This window comes from Pan paniscus, chromosome 7 (assembly GCF_029289425.2).
Source record: "Pan paniscus chromosome 7, NHGRI_mPanPan1-v2.0_pri, whole genome shotgun sequence".
NCBI classification, from domain to species: Eukaryota; Metazoa; Chordata; class Mammalia; order Primates; family Hominidae; genus Pan; species Pan paniscus.
In genome coordinates, this window is record NC_073256.2 from 150707266 (window position 1) to 150715763 (window position 8498).

An 8498-nucleotide genomic window follows, 5' to 3' on the forward strand; every position below is an offset into this window, starting at 1 on the left:
AGGGCCCACTTTAGTTAAGCTCTGCAAGAATGAGAGGAGGCTCATCCCTCCTGTGGCTCTGTTCTTTGTCTTCACCTCCTGTTACCACCACTTTCCCCACCTTCTCTTGGCTTCTCTGAGTCTCACCTGTCCAGGAAGCCCTCCATGATGAAAACTCAGAGTTAACCTGAAGGCCTTTCAGAAGAAAAGAACAAGAAGAGAGGGCTTGCCATGACTAAATGTCAACCCTACACAGGGACTTCACCTACATCATTTCATGCAATTAGCACTCCAACTGTAGGAGTTATTATATCCGCATTTTGCCAATGGGGAAGCTAAGCTTCAGGCAGGTAAATTTCTGGACCAAGTGTTCATGGCTAATGAGAAGAACTAATACTTATTTAGCATATAAGTACCAGGGATGGTTATAAACCACTTGTATGTAATAACCATAGTCTTCAACACATCTCCAAAAGTAAGGTACTGTTTTTATCATCCCCACCGTATAAATGGAAATACCAAGGCAGAAAAAAAGTAATTTGCCAAAGACGTCCAGTAGAGCTGGGATTGGAACCCAGGCAGTCAGTCAAGTGTGTCCCTAACCACCATTATCTGGATGACCCCAAACCTCCATGGTTTCTTTTTCCTAAGCAACCAAGTGTCTTCTGAATGCAAAGGTTGGTGGGGAAATGCTTGAAGTCAACATTCTCCCTGTGTAGTCTGAGGAACCTGACACCCAGAGAGAGTGTTCCTGGCTCTAGGTCCCAGGTCTTATGACTGCAGATCCAGTCTTACCACAATCCAGCCCACACTGCCTCTACTCAAAGAGAGAAAGGGCATTGCTGCTGATCTCACCTCCTCCCTGCCCCCTCGGTGGTGGTGGGCCAGGACTCTCTCTCTGAAACAGTGATCATGGTTTAATCATTAGGTGACTAACCGTGGGAGGCTTCCTGGCTGATTATTAATAGAAGCTGGAGAAGGTGTGCGTGTTTAGCAACAGGCCAGCAGTTTGGGATGCCAGGCTGGCTTTGTCTCTTGGTTTCTGGAGTCATCTGAATGATTTGACTCATCTCCTGGCTGAGGGCTTGGCTTCTTATTCGGAGACACCCCATTCCCAAGGCAAATTGCTGCCTTGCCTCTCTCCTTACACTCATTTACATCATCTGTTTCCAGGCTGCCTGCAGGAACTGAAGCTTCTAGACAAAGAGACCTGGGTTTAATCCTTGCAGACCTTAGCTATATTGTCTAACCTCTTGGGACCTCAGTTTCCTCGTCTTTGAAATGGGCATGCCAACATCCAACTTGTCATGAGGACTTATGGAGATGATTGCACAGCAGACACTCAGGAAGCTGCCACCATTGTGACTAGTACCATTCGGAGGCTGCCACGCTGGAACCTGCGGGCCACAGGCCCTAACAAAACTGTTCCTTTGCTGCAAATGTCTTTTCCAGGTCTTTCCCCCTTTTCCTCACATTGGGAGTGACAGTCCTATGAGGAAGAATAATGTGTTGCAATATTAGAGAGTGAGGTTCTTCTTTTTGTTTTTTTTCAGCAGGGCTCTTGGGAAGAAAGCTGGCCATTTGAGCCCACTTTACCTGGGGGTCAGGGTGACTGGGCCTAAAGCAAGACACAGTCATTGCTGGCTTTTGTTTTGATAAAACTTAAGGCATGAAAATATTTGATCAAGAATTCCAGAAGGGAAGGAGAGAAACTTAAAGTTGGAGAAGGAAGAACACTTTGCCTGAGCTGGGGGCAGGGTCTGGGGTTCTGTTAGCAGCAGGGACCCTTGCTCCTGACCTAGGGAGGTAGACAGGCTGCTATGTCCTCAGCCCACCCTCTCTGGAGAGCCTGGTGCCCAGGCAGCAACCCCTGCTCCGAAGAAACCCTGAGTTCCCCAATGCCTGCCTGCTCTGTAACACAACCCGTGAAACTTTGCCTGACATTGGTGCAGGGGAACTGGGTGCCCACTCATGACAGAGACTGAATTTCCCCACTGAGCCAGCGGAATGAGGACTGCAAGTCCCCACGGACTGAAAAAAAAGTAAGAAAAATGGATATTTCTTGCACACCTGAACTTGTGACCTCAGATCTCTGCCCACCACCCCTGTGTTGGGACCTCTGCCTCACTGCAAGGGCCAGAGCAACAGTGCGTGAAGCTCCCATGTAGAAAACAGGTCTTGAGAAGAAATGTCCATGATAATACAGTGGCTGCAGTTCTGCGAAGGAGCAGCCCCTGGTGGCTAGACCTGTGCCGTTTAATACAACAACCGGTAGCCACACAGGTCTGTGTTTAAATTCATTCAAAGGAAATGAAATTAAAAATTAGCCATGTTTCAAGTGCTCAATAACCCTTGTGACCAGTGGCTACTGAGACTGGCCAGCACACAGTTCTATCACTGCAGAATGTTCTATTGGTCTACTGGTTTATTTGTCTAGACAATTCTATCTAGAGTAAGGAACACGGAACAATTCCCCAAAAAGCACTGGAAAAAAACTTTCTTTACCCTCTGCACAACAGGTGAAGATTACCTCTGTTTTCAGGGACAGTTTTAATGATTTCTAACAGTCAATGTGGAGGAGGAGGCCTACAATTATGCATGGGGGTGGATACAATTTGTGCGGAGGAAGGATGTGTGTGCAAATAACTTCTACCTGGCAGGCACAGGAAGTTTGTGGACACTTTGTTCCTCGAAACACATCTGTAGGGCCCTCCTTTGGAGACCTTCCAGGCTGGCCTCTCCAGCCAAGTCTCCATTGCCCACGTATCCCAGCCCCTCATGGTGATGACTCTGAAAAAAGGTATTTTGGAAAAGCAATGTCACGTGTAAGCCCCATTTTCTGTTTGCAGGCCTATCTCTCCTCTGTGGGGGTTAGTTCTTTGAGAAACATCTCCAGTGTATCCCCAGCATCCAGAGCCTGGCTACACACAGTAGAGGCTTAATAAGTGTTGATGAGATGAATGGGCACGTTGGCAGATGGCAGGCTGACTTGGGGCGGCTGCCTTTGACCTCCAACAAAACTGGGTGTAAACTTCATCTTCTCCAGAACATCTTTGTGGACTCCAAACCCCAACTCTGGGCGCCATGGTATTCCTAGATTCCGTGATTGCTTTCCTAGATTCCCAGAATGGGTTGTGGTATAACAGGTGGAAAAGCTGACGATCCATAACCAGAAAACAGGGAAGGTTGGGAAGGGGAGGGCTCAGATAGAAACTCAGTAGACAAGGCGGAAGAAGAAAGCCTCATGGGGGACATTGGGGGTGGACAGGCCCTTCTGTCCAGGGGTTTCCCCAGCAGTGGGGGGAAGTAAGTACCAGGTAACACCTCTTTGTGTTGCTCAGAATCTTTTAAAATTTGTGCAGGGAGAACACAATGGAATATTTCACATGTGTCTTATATCCAAGCAACAGAAATTCCATTGCAGATAGGTGCTGCAGAAGCCTTTTATAAAGTTTCCTGGGGCAGGGCAGGAGGAGGAGCCAGGCCCAGGAGTCAGTCCCAAGTCTGGAGGGTGGGCCCTGCCCTGGGCGACCCACCAGGCAGCCGGGTGACCCCCTATCCAAGGGCCTTGTTCAGCCCCTGTCGGCTCTGCTGGCGGCATCTGGGGGCTTCTCTGTAGGATGCTGCTGCAGAGCGCTGTTCTGCCAGGTGGCCCAGCCCGACAGGTGTCTCCCTAGCTTCTCCGACAGCTTTGCCACCTTGCACCCACTTGCCCGCGTGCTCAGTCACGTCCTCCTCGTCGGCCGCGTTCCCCAGGCAGCTGCGTCAGCCTCCCAAAATACAGGTAAGCCTCTGGCCTGGGGCCGGTGTCTCTGGCCTGGCTCACCTGCCGGGTAGGTGACTGTTAGCATCACTGCCTCTCCCCTAAAAGAAATCCCCTATTTTCACCCTTGGGCACTCACGTACCGTACCCACTACCAACAGTTTCATCTCTGCCTTTAAGCATTTACAATTAAGATATCCACCGGTGTTGATTGAAACACTTGTTTCCAGTAAACGTTCAAGGCTGCATTCATTCATTCATCATGCATTGAGTCAGCTCAGGCCTGGTTTGTCCAGGAGTGTTCCCTACTAGGAGCACAGCCCCCAATTCCACTGAATGCTAGAGGGAGGGGCATAGACAGGAACCTCGGCCTTTGAGGTCTGGAGAGGAGGTGGGCGGGTACTCACCATCATAATTGTAGCTTATGCTTACTGAGAGCAAATCCTGTGCCAGGCCCTGTTCTAAGTACTCTCCATGTTGATAGCCTCAGAACATTCTTAGGAGGGAGATGTTACTGTACTACCAGTTTTGTAAATGAGGAAAGTGAACACAGAAAGTTTAAGTGAAAAAGGTGTCACATCACAGAGCTCGTAGCAGTTTGCTAGGGCTGCCATAATAAACAACTGCAGGCTATGGGGCTCAAACAACAGAAATTGATTCTCTCACAGGTCTGGAGGCCAGAAGTCTGAGATCAAGATGTTGGCAGGGTTGGTTTCTTCTGAGGTCTCTCTAGCTTGTAGGTGGCTGTCTCCTCTTTGTGTCTTCACATGGTCTTCCCTCTGTACCTGTGCCCATGTTTTCTCCTCTCCTAAGGACACCAGTCACATTGAATTAGGCCACCCTAGTCATCTTATTTTAACTTGAGGACCTCTGTAAAGACCTGTCTTCCAATACAGTCACATCCTGAGGTACTAGAGGTTAGGGTATCATCCTATGAATTTGTGGGACACAATTTAACCCATACTATAAGCTAGTAGGTGACAGAGTCAGGATTTAAATTCAAGCTGACGGGCTCCACAATCCACGTGCTGCCTCTCAGAGAGACTCCCCACCCTGGGTAAAAGGGCTGCAATGATCCTCTACCCTAGGGTTAGAGAAAATTTTCCAGAGTCAGGCTACTGTGGGGAGTGAGTGGGAGACTGTTGGTGCCCTCCAACCTCCCCCGACAGCTTCCAAACCCTGGGCACCCCACACTCCCTGGATGTCCTGAAGCTCCAAATGCATTCTCCTTACATGGTCAGGGAATTTCCTTCTTCTTTAGAAGAGACAGGAAGACATATAAACAAAAGACCCCCTTCTCTGCCAGGCACCTTTCTGGGCGCTTCCCCATGGGACCCACCCAATTTAAATAATAACCCAGCAAGTTAGTGACTGTTATCCCCAAGGAGTAAATGGAAGCCAGGTTCCTTATCATCTGACCTTTCCCCTAAATCTCAGAGACACCTCATCAGGGAATATGCTAGCTAGAAAGTGCTTATCAGTTACAGGATCCAACAATTCTGTAGATAACAAAACCAACGCTCAGAGAAGGACGTGGTGTATTGGAGTCACAAAGCGTGTTAAAGTCAGAGGCATGACTTTAACTGTATGACTATGAACTGTAAGACTATGGCAGCAGAGACTGTGTGTGTCTTAGTTACCCTGGGTCCCCAGGATGGAGAATCAGATGAGCACAAAGGAAACCCTTCCTACATATTTGTTTTAAGAATAAATAAATTATTCAACAATGAATACATTAATTCCCAGCCCAGGCCCTTGTTTTGGCCTCAAATAAAGAAATAATGGGTTGTATTCAATCTCCTCTTCATCTTTCGTAACAGAACACCAAATTTTAACAGATAACCAGCCTAAATAAATATTTCCCAGTTTCCCTTGTATGTGACAATGTTTTGGCCAAAGCGATCTAATTAGAAGTGTTTGAAACCTTCTAGAAAATATGCTTCAAGAAAAAGCATGCACAAGTTAATTTGTTTCTTCCTTTATGCTGGCAAGAGTGAAATGCAATGGCTGGAGCTCCAGCAGTTACTGTGGACCAGAAGGTGACCTTAGGCATGAAACCAATGCAGCACAGAACAACGGAGAGAAGGAACCTGATTCATTGACGCTCTGGGGCTCCATACCAGCCCAGACAGCTCCTTGGAATGCCTTGGACACAACAGAGAAGTAAACGTCTATGTTGCTTAAACTGCTGTTATTTGGGTTTTTTTCTATTACTCATAATTAGACATAATCTAACTACTACAAGTCTCTAATGAAGGAGCCCATTGGAGGCAACATAGATTAGTCAAGAGCTCAGAATGTAAATCCAGATGCACTTGCTAAGGGCATGACCTTATACAAGCTACTTCACCCTCTGGAGTCTCAGTTTCCTCATCCGTACAATGGGTTTAATAATAGCATTTATCCTCTTCCTCAGCGCTGCCTATGAGGTGGCAGCCATCTCCTCAGCATCATGGCCGCCCTTAGACCCCTTGTGAAGTCCAAGATCGTCAAAAAGAGAACCAAGAAGTTCATCAGTCACCAGTCAGACTGATATGTCAGAATTAAGTGTAACTGATGGGAACCCAGAGGTATTGACAACAGGGTTCACAGAAGGTTCAAAGGCCAGATCTTGATGCCCAACATTGGTTATGGGAGCAACCAAAAAAGCACATGCTGCCCAGTGGCTTCTGGAAGTTCCTGGTCCACAATGTCAAGGAGCTGGAAGTGCTGCTGATGTGCGATAAATCTTACTGTGCTGACATCGCTCACAATGTTGCCTCCAAGAACCACAAAGCCATCATGGAAAGAGCCGCCCAGCTAGCCATCAGAGTCACCAACCCTAATGCCAGGCAGCATGGCAAAGAAAATGAGTAGACAGCTCATGTGCACGTTTGTGTTTAAATAAAACTGTAAAAACTGCCAAAAGAATTAGCATTTATCCCATGAGTTGGTATAACCCATGGTGTGGATAAACGGAGATACATCTTATAAAGTACAAGCGCATAGCTCACTCTGAGGCCCAGGCAGTGGCGTGCTCAGCCGAGATCTTGTCTTTAGCACCCAGGCCCCAGCATGGGGACTGGGGTGGGATCAGTTTTTGTCAGTTGATGATGATGATGGGGATGCTTTACTTATTGTCACAAGTGACCGTGAGCCAGCTTGGTCTTGATGGAGGGGCAGCCCAGGACTCCTGGCTGAACCTTCATCAATGGAGCAGAGGGCTGCCAGAAAGAAAAAGGCACAGTGGGGGACTTCCTTGACAATCCAGCCTTTACCAGCTTGGAGGATTTTTTGGAAAGGTGGGTGGTTCCATAGGGATGTGGGCTGACTATTCCACAGTGCTGCAGAAATCAGAACAAAACAAAACGAGCTATAATCATGAAACCATGTACACTGTGCATCCAAATTAAACAGTTCTACCACTCTATGGCCCCAGATATGTTCCAACACTTCAAGTTAAGGAACAAACAGAAATCAGATCCAGACAAGTTTCATTTGGGAGGATTTGTTCTGCCTCATAACTGTTGTTTAAACAGGCAAGAAATTTACTCAGTCAGCTTACTGGCTCTGAGACCTTGGGAAGAAGCCATTTAAACTCTCTGAGCCTTAATTTTACCACTGTACAATGGGGGTAGTAACATCTACCTCAAAAGATGACTAAAAAGAAAAGATTAAATAGATTGTTTAGCAAACAGTCAGTACTAAATAAATATCTTCTGTCCCTTCCCTTTCCCGCAGGTCTACCACAACAAAGCCTAGAGAACTAGTGCCAAGTGAACTGGATACACAGAATTTATTTCAAGCGTGTAAATGTAGGCTGGGTGCGGTGGCTCATATCTACAATCCCAGCACTTTGAGAAGCCAAGGTGGGAGGATAGCTTGAGGCCAGGAGTTTGAGACCAGCCTGTGAGACCCCGTCTCCACAAAAAATACAAAAAAATTAGCTGGATGGGGTGGTGCATGCCTGTAGTCCCAGCTACTCAGGAGGCTGAGGAGGGAGGATCGCTTGAACCTGTGAGTTTGAGGCTGCAGTAAGCTGTGATTGTGCCAGTGCACTCCAGCCTAGGTGACGCAGCAAGATCTTGTCTCCAAAATAAAGAAACAAAATAAAAAGTGCGAATGCAGAAGAACATGTGTTGGTCCTACAGAATCTCCTGACGAAAGGTGAGCCAGACAGGGGTCGAGTTCATGCCAGGTGACAGTCCCTCCAGGTATAGTAGGACCTTGCGGGAAAGCTCTGCCTGTGACCTGGTCCACATCACATCAAATGTTTTGATGTTAATTAAATAATGTGAAAGTGGTAATCTATTTTAATGTTCTTTAAAATTAAATATTAAAAGTGTTTTTTATTGTCATTTTTGATAGAATCTGAGAAATCAGAGGAAGCAAGATTGTGATGGGGCTTTAGATATCTATCTAGAATTGCTAAGTGGATTTCACCTCTTCTGCACGGCAGTCAATGGACAATGGCTGTCTGGAACACGGCATTGAGAAGAATTCTCCATGCCATAGGGTAGACTAGCGATGTCTAGGGTAGACTAGAAATGTCTAGGGTAGACTAGCAATGTCTACCCTAGGCATAGAGTAGAAATATGACATGTACACATGGTCAGGGTATTTGCCATTCCTGAACTAGTCCCTTTGCCCCATCTGGCTAAACCTAGACTATGTAAACATAACCAATTATCTAATGAGGCTAGATAATAGCTAGGTAGTTGCTCAGAGATCTCTCCCCGGTGAAAGTCTCCACTAGGCAGAGCTGGAAGTGAAAGAT

At 46.9% G+C, this 8498-nt stretch overlaps 1 pseudogene; it reads left to right on the forward strand.

The window, feature by feature from the left end:
* The first annotated feature begins 6194 nt into the window (after positions 1-6194).
* On the forward strand, positions 6195-6598 carry LOC106635079 (large ribosomal subunit protein eL32-like; annotated as a pseudogene).
* Positions 6599-8498: the final 1900 nt, after the last annotated feature.